At 42.0% G+C, this 12721-nt stretch overlaps 1 protein-coding gene across 3 annotated transcripts in view; it reads left to right on the forward strand.

Moving 5' to 3' along the window:
* Positions 1-12721, forward strand: part of LOC6550857 — a 94918-nt gene that overhangs the window by 27566 nt on the left and 54631 nt on the right. Inside the window, exon 1 of one of the 3 annotated variants that reach the window (XM_026981604.1) lies at positions 4719-4997. The exons of the other annotated variants lie outside the window; for them this stretch is intronic. The gene's annotated coding sequence lies outside the window, so the exon portion shown is untranslated. Of the gene's footprint in view, positions 1-4718; positions 4998-12721 lie in introns of those variants that run through there. 3 annotated transcript variants of the gene reach the window in all.

Here is a 12721-nt window from a genome sequence, read left to right on the forward strand (position 1 = left end):
GCAGTGGTAATGGGAATGGTATGGTATAGTGGGTTAGCGTGGATAGCACCGGGGCGGTATTATGACAAATTGCACAAGAGCTGCGCGCGAACTTGAGAAAACAAATGCGATAGGAAAACATGCAAATAGCACAAAAGGCGCTGCAAAAAGAAATCAAAAAATAATAGGGGGAAAAAATAAGAGTACACACAGAGAAAAAGAAACAGACGCCGAGCGATATGAAAAGCGTAGCAACAATGTGCAGGAAGCGTTTAGCAAACGCCGCTGGTGGGGCGGGGGTACTGGGGTAGTGGGGTGTGGGTGTTCAGTGGGGCTCTGGGTGAAGGGGGTGATGGGCGGTGGGCGGTGGAAGCGTGTGCGTATGCACTCGACGCTGCCAACGCGTCGCCGCTGATTGTTGTTGTCGCTGTCGCATTACATAAGCCGCATATCGTTTCCGCCACAGCGCCCACACACAAACACATACTTACGTACAGATACACCCGCACAGTGGGTCAAGGGGTGATCGACAGGGAAATGACGAACAGTGTTGGAATGGGCGGAACGCCAACGAACGAAATGGAAATTTAATTGAAAACGAATTCAGACATTTGTACGTTATCGAATAAATTATTTAGAAATTCATTTACGTTCAGAATACGTTTAGTTTTTGTGAATGATAAATATTGCATACTTTGTGGGGCATTGCAAATGTAATTCAGCTATAGGAATTTATCTTAGGGCGTATATAATTGTTTGGGCAGTGCAAGAATTTAATTCTACACGTGTCCAAATATTAAAACAAAAAATAAAGTAAAAAGTGTACTAAGGAATTGGATTTGTTATTAAATACTTTTACCACTACCACTACTTACTTATAACAAACTAGGAACTACTATTTATTTTTCAAAGTGTCCGAATAAATATTAGTGCACATACATACATTAGGGCGATCGCTATTTGATGCTTGATCCCACCCACTGTGCGCGCCTTGTGCGGCGAAGAAGAAGCAGCAGAAGTAAAAGAAGAAGAAGCAGAGTCCGTGTGCATTCTCCATTCCCACATTCTCGTGTTCTTTTTTTGTTCTTCGTACGTTCCTTCTTTCGCATTTTAGCATTCTCCCACAGCTTTTGTGCACCCGTTCTCCTTCTCCGCTGTGTTCTCATTTTCGTTCGCACATATCGGCCCTCTCCCTCGTCGCGATCCACCGCCCCCGCTCGCCATCCCACTCGCACACCCACTCGGCGATCGCATTGCGCATTGCGTTGCGCATCAGAACAACGTTCGACCTTGACAGTGAAAATTCAATGGCAGCGACGGCGCTGCCGCGGCCGCAGCCGCGGTCGACGTCGGCAGCGACGCGCTTGCAATTGACGGGCGCAAATTGTTGTTCTATATACATACATACATCTGCATGTATGTATGTACATGCGTACAGTAGAAGATCGAATATCATTTAAGGGCTTTTGGGCAATTTTCTCTATAAAAAAAAATATTACGTATCGTTTGTAGTTTAAACCCTACACATATTTAAAAGCCTGCAAAGTATGACTGTTTGATCTGCATAAATCTCCCAAAGTCACCATGTCATGTATCAAATGTTATATTATAAAACGAAACAAAAGTGGTATATTAGTATTTGTAAACCAATTGAAATCATAGTTACCAGCTCTCGAGGGCCCACTGTACCTTTCATGGGTGTGTGTCGCCATTTGGTTTCCTGCACTAGTTTTTGCAATTTGTAGAACTCAAACATTTTGCGTATGCTATCCGTCTGAATGACCGATTGTTTGTTATTTTTGTTGCTCCGTTTGTTGTTGTTGCTTTAGGTGCATTCGCCGCACGACCTTGAACATTGTAGTTTTTCTCGCAGTTGGCAGCGTGCGCACATAAAACACACAAACAAACACACATACATACCAGCACATGTGTGCAGATCGGCACAGATATGTAAATCGGCCTGTGCATGTCTATGCATGTACACACTTGGAAAGTCTTAGCCTTTTACACTCTTCTCGACCGCAGAAAATTGCCATCGAAAATCCCAAGAAAAATTTTTTAATTTTCTTGCCCAAAAATATCGCATAGTGCGAATATCTAGTGCGAATATAATATTTAACATATTAAATATATTTAACAGGGAAAGAGAACTTAATTAGTTTCAGTAAATGTGCGCTCCTTGCACAGCGATCTCACTTTAAAATATATTATTGGTTTTGAATATTTTGGACAAACCTTAACCCCTTATCGCCATACCCGCACTTACTACCCTTTTCCCATTCCTTGCGTACTTCAGATCCTACGCCTTATACCTTGTGATTTGTGTTGATTTTTTGGCGAATTATTTTCGTTCCTTTTGCGCAACTAGGTGAAAAATAGCGATGCAAAAAAGAAAAACAAATAAATAAAAAAGAGGAAGGAAAAAAGAAAAACCTTACCGCATTTGTATAAAAACTGTGTTTGGCAATGAAAACCATTGGCCATTGGCTCTCAGCAACATTTTACGTGCGAGATTCGAATTCGTTTGTTGCTGATTTCGCTAAGAAAATTTCAACAATTTGTGCACTTTCTTTTGTTTGCCAGCAAACAGTTTGAAAGTGCCGCGGGGAAGGGGGCGGTGAAGGAGCTCATCTAAGGGGGGGAGGGGCGGGTGGGCGGCTGTGGGGTCTTGGCAACAACTGCCTTGGCTCGATTGCTCGGTTAATTTTCAAGGGCACGCGCGTGCAATTTGCGAATGGAATGGGAGAAGACTTCCGTACACAGAGAAGAAAATTAGGGAATTCAATTAAAAATCTTATTCAGCTATTGTTTTTAGCAATACTTTAATCAAGCCTTTTAATACCCCCTAAACTGAGAAATATTTAATTTATTAAGAGTATTCTAAAGCACCATTCATATGTTCAACGAATGGGATGCATGTCTGATTTCTTTCTGTGCACTGCCATGGATGACTGTGGCTGTAAACTGAGTAAAGAGTGGGTGAAATGAAAAAACAACGCGCTAATCGCAATTTTACACCGATCAATTTAAATTCATTTTATATATGATTGATATAATATAAAAAATATAAGACCTAAAGGCTTGGTAGTTTAAAATTTCAAATGCTTTTCTATAAATTTATATTTATTTAATTTATTTTTTAATTTATTTTAAATTTTAAAAAATAATAGTAAGAAGGAAAACTGAGCTGAAGTAGAAGAGACTGGAATAAATCGAGTGAATTTCATTTCACTATAAATAAAATTATTAAAAAAATTCGAGAAACCTGTTTCCGTCCCACACTATTCGCGCCCTCTCGCTTCCGCCATCACTGCCTCTCTTTCGCACGGCCTTGCACTTACGCCGCTGCGTTCCGCTGCCGACGTTACCGCCTCTGCCGGCGTCGTCGCCACCGCCACGCTCTGCACTTCCGCACACACGACAAATAAAAACAAAAAGGAGAAAAGCGACTAACGAACAGCTGACGAAGCGTGGCAGCAAAGCGCCGCCGCCCGCTCTCGCCCCCTCTCTGTCGCACTGGCCGTTCCGTTCCGCTCAGCGCAGCTCCGTCCCGCTCGCTCGCCGCGCCGCCCACCTCTCGCTCGCACTGCATCTCGACGGTGAGTGCAGCGAAAAGTGAAAAGTTTGCAAAAAGAATGTTAGAATCAGTGCTGATCTGGGTTGAGACTCAGAAAAAAGCTGAGATATTACTTAATTTTTGGATCGCGTTTTTGATGGAAAATATGGGAATATAACTCCAGAGCGCCACAAATATTTGGAATAATAGATTTAGTTTGAGATTCAGATTTTGAGACTCTTTTAATTGCAGTTTTTTTTATTTGAGTCAGTATAAGGAAAGTATACCGAAGATTCCGCACTTTAAATGTGCTTGCGATAAGAAAAATATACCTAAAAATTATACTAAAAATTGACTTAAAACATGGTTATATAAAGTGTTGCATAACGCGGGCGACAGCTAACTGGGCGCTGATTTTCCGACAAAATCATTAGCGTTTTGGCATCTCTGACCCGTAGAACCAGCCAACTGCAGCTGCGTTTGGCGTCGGCGTCGTCGCCGCTGCCCATCGTCAATTTTTATTTTATTTATTTTGCCCGCGGCTGCTTGTGTGTGTGTGCCTTGTATTTTTTTCTTCTATTTTATTTTTTTTTTACTTTTTTTTTTGCTCTATCGTTACTCGTTTTCATTTCGCCTGCTGCGGTTTCAGTTGTCATTTTACTACAGTCGCTGTTAGTTAGTTATTTGTATGCGTCGTCGCGCGTTTTCCCACTGAGGCAACTGCAACGACAAGTTGCAGCAACGGCACAGGCAGCAGCAGTAGCAGCAGCAGCAGCAACTGTTGCAGCAACGGCAACAGCAGCTGCAACAGCCGCAACACAGCCGCAACATCCTTTCTCAGCGTGCGCGCGCGCGTTTTAAAACGCGCGCAAAAATCGCCTGGCGTTTTGGGCGATACTATTCTCTTATGTACTTTTTTTTTTGTTTGTATTGCCGTTTGAGATTTGTGCATGTTCTTGGTGAATTTGCTGCCGTTTCAGTCGCTATCGCGATCTTCTCAAGGCTGCACGCGTTTTCTGCTGACGCCGCCGTTCGCGTCGCTGCCGCGTCGTCATCGCGTCTGCGTCGCGTCTACGTGTTCAAAGGCAAAAATTCCTTTCAGTTCGTGCCGTTCGCCTTCATAATTCCCCCTAATTATCCGTCGCACTCTTAATATTCGCAACGTTTTTCTATATATATTAATTTTTTTTTCGGTGTTTTTGTGTAATGTGCAAAGAGCGCACAAGAAATAAACGCCACGTTTGAAAATGCATGCATAACGCATATAAAGTTCAAGGAAGTCCGAAAGGCCAAGCACATGATATAAATTAAGGAAATTGGTCAACAAGCTTAAGAAGAAGAAAAGGAAATAGGAAAATTCACTTAGCGACTGAGATTCGGGATTTTGTGCAATATTTATCTTTGCCAGCGCGGTGTAATATTTGTGTTCTATTTGCCGCTGCCTGCTGCATAAGCAAACAGGGTGAGTCAAGTCGCGTGAAATCGCATATAGCGCACGATCACACACACATGGCGTATACGCGATGCGTCAAGCATACGCAGTGTGGGCCGTGCCAGTGTGGTAGTTACGTAAAGATTTTCTACTCAAACTTGTAACTAATACCACTGTTAAGAAATATTTTAGAAATTAAAATAATTCAAAAATATACTTTTAGCACGGTTTTATTCTAATATACTAAAAGTTGGCTAAAGTGTGCTGTTAAATGCTCAAACTTATAACTAATACCACTGTTAAGAAATAAGTTTAGAAATTAAAAAATTCAAAAATATATTTTTAGTAAGGATTTAAGTTAGCTAAAGTGTGCTGTAGAACATGTGTAAATCACATTCCAAATTAGATGTGGTTGGCTTTAAGTTTAAATGACACACAAAATGCATTTTATCATTCTTGGATATACTTTATAGCACAACGATTGTATTTTATTGGCTGACAGACTTTCTGTCGTGTTGATTAAGCTAAAATGACTAAAACGGCCGTGAACATATTTGACCATTTTTGTTGTTGCAGTTCGCACTAGTATCAGTTTTGTTGTTGTTGCTATTATTATTATTATTATTATAGCCGGCTTTGGCTTTATCAGTCATTTGCTTGTGCATTATCAGTCTAACGAGCCGTAAACCCAAAGCAAGCTGACAAAAAAAGAAATTGAAAACGCCTGAAATTCAATTAGAAACAAAACTCGCACAGCGGAGAAATTGTTTGGAATTGCATATATGCAAGTGCTCAGCCGTTTTGGCGATAAACTCTGTTGCTTACATTTTTTTATATTTCTCGCTTTTTTTTTTTTTTTTTTTTTTTTGCTGCTGATAAGACGAAGGCAAAGTGCGCTCGTGTGGGCGGTAGATTTGGTCGGTGGGCGGCAGTGGGCGGCAGGGGGAGGTCCAAGGGCACGGCATGCGTGTGCGATAAGCGAAGAAACGAACTGGAAGATCAGGTGAATGTTATATTCGGCACTGCGTTTCGCTATTCGTATTTTTGGCTCTACTCGTATGTGTATCTCAGGGATTTTTAATCTGCACAGAAGTACACCAAAAGTTCGTAATTTGCTGCTATGTTTTGTTGCCTAAAATAGCGTAAATGGCATTTTTCTCAACTGACAGAATCCATTAAAATACAAATCCTTTAAGCATATTAGTTGAAGCTTACAGTTAGCAAGCTGGAGCCTTACCTTTTTGTATATTTCGAGGGACTTTTCTATGTTTTTGCCCTGCTTAATGCAGCGCAACGAATTGCGGCGAGCGGCGAAAAAGCTTTTCATCAGCCCACAGTCGACAAACAACTAGCAACAACAATGCCAACAACACACCCGTAGACACAGTGCAACGTGGCAACAACTGCAGTACCGAGCGACACAAACAACAGCAACAACAGCAATGGCAGCAATAGCAGCAATAGCAGCAACAACAGCAACAGGAGCGTGAAAAACATTTTCCCACGATTTGAGTGCGGCGACGATGACGTTCGTCACCTAGAGAGGAAAACCGCCCCCCTTTCCGCCCCACGAAATTGCCCCTCCTCCCACTCTGTCTCATCTAAATGCAGACGCCTTTCAATTCTTCTGGTGCCGCTTCCCTTTTCTTCCCCCTCCCCCTCCCACACCCTAGCTCCCCCGGCTACAATCTCTTTCCTATATTTTTTCAGTAGGGGAAAAGGGTAGATTGATTCACGTTTCCTTTTTCGGTATGCAAAAATTATGAGGAGTTTGCGAAGACAAAGAGCTTGGCTTCAAAGAAGCGAATTTATTTGTATTACAGCTTTTCAATTGGAAGTGAAAATACAGTTGATTTTAAATGCCAGCCAGGTTTATGTTTTAGTATATTTATATATTTTCACATTTTAAGAAATTGATTGATGATTGGTGGAAGTGCTTCCCAATTATTGGCTATGTTTCGAAAGTAATGTGACCAAATGCTTTTGAGGAGCTCTAAGGTGACCATATATTTATGCAAAATCTTTAATTGCAATTAATTGCTATTATTTTCACAGCTTAAACATTTTTGTACTGACTCGGTTCTGGCTACATTCCCCTAATTTCCCCCATTCGCGTTTTTCGTCATTCGTTTCGATGGTTGTGGGAAAGTGGGCGGAGCAAAACAGAAAAAAAAAACAAAAAAAAATTGTAGTCGCTTTTTCCCCCGCCCCGTTTTGTCCACCTCCTCATTGGTGGTGTGTGTGTATGATGGCTCTTCGTGTTTCGTTTACTGACTAGCCCTTCCCCCTGTTTTCCGCCATTTCCCGCCCCCATTTTCCTCGTGTTTTTCCCCTGCTGTGTGTTTTAGTTGTAATTGCATTTGTACAACACCAAGCAAGAACAACAACAACACATGCAGCTGGGTCACTGCAAATACAAATATATGCATTGAAATTGTTGTTACCTTCGCCATGAGACACGCGCTTAAATTGAATTGGATCATATCTTTTTTCCCCCATTTGTGCGGCCTGTGTAAATTGCAGGCCACGCCTTTCCTTTCTCCCTATTTTTCGCCACTCCCACTCCCCCATTCCCCCTCAAAACCGAGGCTGGTCACACTTTTTTAGGCCACAAGCAAACAGAGAAGGAGAAGTGATTTTTACTCGGCTTGCTTTTGGCCATGAAGTGTCCATTAGTTCATTAGCCACAATTGACTGTTGACAGGAGATACACTCTGCTTTGAGTATAACAGCTAGGAAGTGAACTGGGGAATGAAACCCCGATATATTTTGGCCACAAACACGATTTAAAAATGTGGTCATGTATTTTTGCATAAATTATTAGAATCTGCGATACTAAAACCCAAGGAAACCCACTTTAAAAACGGCTTAAATACATCGATCTAAAAAGAGGAGTCTTAAACATTTTGCTGATTAAAACATAGTTTTCGGCTCATTGTATTTTAGTACCCTAATGAAAGGCAAACTGTATTCGACTTAATGGTTCCTGCTGAAAGGGAAACAAATCAAAATGGTACAGTTCTAGAACTCGTTATTGGACCTGCCGCCGTTGTCATTATGAATGAGTTTAATCAATTTCGCAGAGCGGAAAAGCAAGAAGGCCATTGTTGCTGGTCGCTGGACGCTGACAGGTCGCAAGTGTTTGCACTTGACTCCGCACTATGGGCCTTTGGTGACCATGTCTGGCCACTTCCATTGGCCATTTGCTATTTGCCATTTGCCATTGCCCATTGCCATTCCCATTGCAATTCCAATTTCGATTCTGAACTGAATTGCCGCTTAATTGCAGAGCAGGGGCCATACAGTGGCCATTATCTTGGGGTTCGGTGTATAGAGTCTATGGTCCATGGATGAATTGCTGGCCAAGATCGGCTTGGTTCCACACCACAATGGCTGTCGGCCTTTTGTCGGAACCCGCTGATTGATTGTCTATTAATAAGAGTTGCCATTTTCATCTTCATTTTTCCTACAAACCGATATTAATTTTCTCTCTTCATTGCATTTCGTTGCAGGTGAGTTCTATGCGGAAATCTGAGTGCCGAGGCTTTTCTAATCTAATATGTAATTTGGGTAAGCCTGGGAAACATGATTTGCTTCGAGTCACAGTGCAGTATATCTGAAAAATTACTAGTCATTCTTACTTAGAGCTAACTTCATATTTATTCTTTATAAACGAACCGTTTTAATAATGCTTTAAGCGCCATTTTATATTTCAATTTGGAAACATCTGTCGTATTCTACCCACACAAACCCCTAAAAATAACTTTCACCAGACGGTAACGGGATCATGCGACTAGGCTATTGTAGGGAAACCAATATCTTTACCATCTTCCATTTCCTCTGATGATAGATCGATCTGGAAGAATGGGTAGCGACAACTTTCTCCGGGGGCTAAGAACCTAACTGTCCATTTACAGTTAGCCAAACAGCTGGCCAGGAACTCACTTTCTTTGTCCTTTCCTTCATTTTCCCTACGCTGAAGAAGTCACGCGCCAAGTACTTTCACTAGACGAAAACCAAAAGGGGTAACCCCAGCGACCAAAAGGGTTTTAATTTTCATGCACTTCTGACCAGGCTCGTCTGATAGAAATCTTCGGTTAAGAAATTTGGGTCAACAAAACGAAACGACAAACAGCTGCCAACGGCAATGAAATGAACAGAACGCATTTGAGACAAGGGTGCCGGGCCATAAAAATTAAAACGAGACAGAAACCGAAACAGAAGTCAGCAGGTAACATCCTCAGGAAAATAAAACCGAGGCCCCTTCCTCAGTTTCTTATGTTTTGTTTCGCTTTAAAGCTGAAATTTATTTTTGGCACGCGCGAATTTCAAAGAACAATTTGCAGCTGGCTGATAAAAAACAAAAAAAAAAAAAGAACAATAAAAAAAAACACAATGCAATAAAACAAAATTTGTTCGGAAGCGGATCCTCCGAGATAATAATTAATGAGCCATCGGTTGGGCTTTTCCACTTAAGTTTCGTTTACATATGTTGGCCAGTCACAAGCATCTGTTAATTATGTTAAGTTAGTAAGTGTAGTTCCACTACCAAGATATCGCTGATTGGGAATTATAAGGAACTGTTGAGCTGTTCCATTCCACTATTCCCGATGATAACATGCCACCATTCCTGATGATTAACAACGTCACATTTCTACAAAGATTGAAAAGGCGAAATATCATTAGTTCAAAATCGAGTGAAAATCGTTATCCATAGACCGTTAGCTCGACTTTTACCGCCCATCGCCGGCACATTCCAATGCCGTTCCGTTCCATTCCATTCCAATTTGCTGCGGACATGTTAAGAGCATTAATCAATCATACATACGTACCATGCAGCCAATGTATTTGGTGGATATATGTTGCAGCCTTGATCTGGGGCGTTATCTGGCCTAATGAAGCATAATTTGTATTCGAACCTCAGCGTGTGTGTGAGACAGAGAGAGAGAGGGAGAGATGGTGGTGCGAGTGAGACGGGCTGTGAGAGAGGCTGTGAGGACCACGAGGACGATTCATCTTTTAATTACCGCGTTGAAAGCCAGTATTTTTCATCGCCACATCGATATGCGCCTCTGGTTCGCAATGGATCGCCTGGCTCGAGTCTCCTGTGGACTCCAAAGCCCCCAGAGATGGTTAACCCACGCATGCCTGAGCAATTTAGTGTGTTAAGGCTTTTGCACTAAAATAAATCTACGGCGATTTGTTTGTTTGCACAAGCTGCCGGCTGTTTGCCGCTCCCCAAGCCCCTCCTCCGCCCCCCTCTTGCTCGCCGTTAACTGCCCGGGGGCCTACACTAAATATAACAGTCTCTGCCTAGTTGTATGTATGTATGTGTGTGTGTATGTGTGTATGTACCCCACCTCCAACTGCATCTCCCCCATCTATTTACCCCTCAGCCGGGTGTTATTTATCATAAAAAATTGCTCAGATTTGTTTTGCGACGGGCAAAGACATGACGCTCATTTGTTAGAGCAACGGCAAAAGTGCAGCAGACCCCCAGCTTTCTCTCAGCTGCAACATGGAGTGTGCTTCTTTTTCTTTTTATTGTTTTTTGTTGCAAATACCCTTCCTGAAATGCAGGGTACTCAAGCTATACAAGTTCAGGACTCGTGCGCCCCACGAAGGCAACCAAAAAAGGGAAACTCCCTGAAAGCCAAACAAATAACTTCGCACACAAACTTTATTGAGAAGGAATTTTATAGGAATTGCAACTATTTTCTTGTAGATGTACATTTTTATATAGAACACTACATCTTTGCAGTATAACAATGGCTTTTCTCAATCTTAAATTAGAAATGTATTGTCTTACAAATGGTAGGGTATCCAGAGTTTCCTTTTCTTCTGACCACATTTGTATGTTCTTTCTGCGTTTGCCTCATCAACTTGTGGCTGCACTTGTGCCTTGCAACCACCTCCCCCCAACAGCGCTTCCCCCCTTTGAAACGCCCCCTCTTTTTGCCCACCTGAGATATCCCGTCAGCATGTGTTCTCATTTTTATTAATGTTGCCGCCGTCTTTCTTACCGCGGCCCAAAGTTCAACGCAAATATAATCTGTCAAATAATTTATCAGTGTTTGCTGATGATGATGCTCAGCACTCATTTCTCTATAGCTCCTGAAGAGCCTTGGTTCTTCTGTGGGGCAGAAGTTGCTGATCGAGCAGGAAAGCCACTTCTGTGTCGAACTCCCTTCTGTTTGCACACATCTCAGGGCAAGGGGGGAAAAGGTGGGAAACATAGGGGGGAAATGCGTGTAACACTCGAGATCTTTCCAAATAAAACAATAGATGGCAAACTTAGAAGTTGAGTGCGCAGAAAATGAGTGTAACTTTGAGTCAAATATGTTGGGGAAAAAATTGGGAAAAAATCTATAAATTTTTCGATTAAGAACTTAGACACATATAATAATATATATGATATTTAATTACTTATTTTCAACTATCACTGTATCGCCATTAAGCTGCTTGAAACTAGTTTTGCATTTCTAGGGATATTTGTATGAATACCTGACTTGTGCGATATTTGAGGGCATTTTCCACAAAATGCATGCATTAATTAGTTGACATCGATGTAAGATGCCCCTGTTTCTCTGCGTGTAGCGATTTCACAACGCATTGTTTCCCCGCCTTCATTGTCAACGCTTTCGCTCTTGTTCTGCAATTGCGTTTTGCGAAATGCTTTCAATTGTTTGCGGCTGCATTTCGCCTCGATCGGCATCATCGACGTGTTTTAGTTTTCCTTTTATTTTATGTATTATATACATGTACTTTGCATTATTTTCTTGTGCATTTAGTGTGTGGCTGCCTGTGTTTGCTCTCAAACAGATTCGATTCGATTAAATTATCTCAAGGTTGCACGCGCGCCTTTTGCGCTTCCTTTTTGTTTTGCCCACCTATGTTTTCAAATCTTTCAGAGTTCAGCAGGGCTTTGATCTTATTTATTCCCGCTCCTAACTGTTATCCCCTTTTTGTTTTTTTTTTTGTGGCCTACAGACCCAGTTAGCTTTTGTATTTTCGACTGGTCCTTGCCGCAAAAACCAGTTGATTTTTAGCCCTTGCCCTTGGCGGTGTGCCCCTGTTTTTTTTCGCAATTTTTTCTTGAAACAAGGAGCGTCGTATTGGCCACCTGTTGCCCCTATGGTCCAATCGATTTATCGCTGTTAACCCGCCGGCAATCGCAGCCTCACAATCGGAATCGTGCTGCTCGTCCGCCCCCGTGCCACACCCCCTTTTTTTGTTGGTCGGACACCGTGTGAATTATGATATTACAAGGCGAATGCTGCTGTTTTCGGAGTTGTGTGTTTTTTATATGTGCATATGTACGAGTATTTCTCCTGCTGACCGCTCGCCGGCAACAACAACATGTTGCCGTTGTGGCAGCGACGATGTTGCAGCGTGGTCACGTGCTCTTTTGATATTGAGCGGCGAACAGGTGTCGGTTGCACAGAGAGCCGTGATTTTTCGTCTGTACATATAAATATTTATATACCTACTACTTAATAGCGGTAGCCGCTACAATTTGAATGCAGCTCTCCACTTTGGCGTAGTGCCATCAACAATCGTTGGTTAAGATTTGGTACAAATCAACAGCATTCCTAGCGGTAAGCTATCATATAACTAATTGCATTTCCATCTGCAAAACACAAGCAGCAGCTGCAAATGTTGCTGCTTGCAACAATTGATAAGAATAACATAAATAGCGGGCAGCAACATAGCAAAGATCATCAGCAGAAGAGCGGCGAAATATTTCAAGTGCA

This window comes from Drosophila erecta, unplaced genomic scaffold (assembly GCF_003286155.1).
Source record: "Drosophila erecta strain 14021-0224.00,06,07 unplaced genomic scaffold, DereRS2 tig00000126-arrow-pilon, whole genome shotgun sequence".
Classification (NCBI taxonomy): domain Eukaryota; kingdom Metazoa; phylum Arthropoda; class Insecta; order Diptera; family Drosophilidae; genus Drosophila; species Drosophila erecta.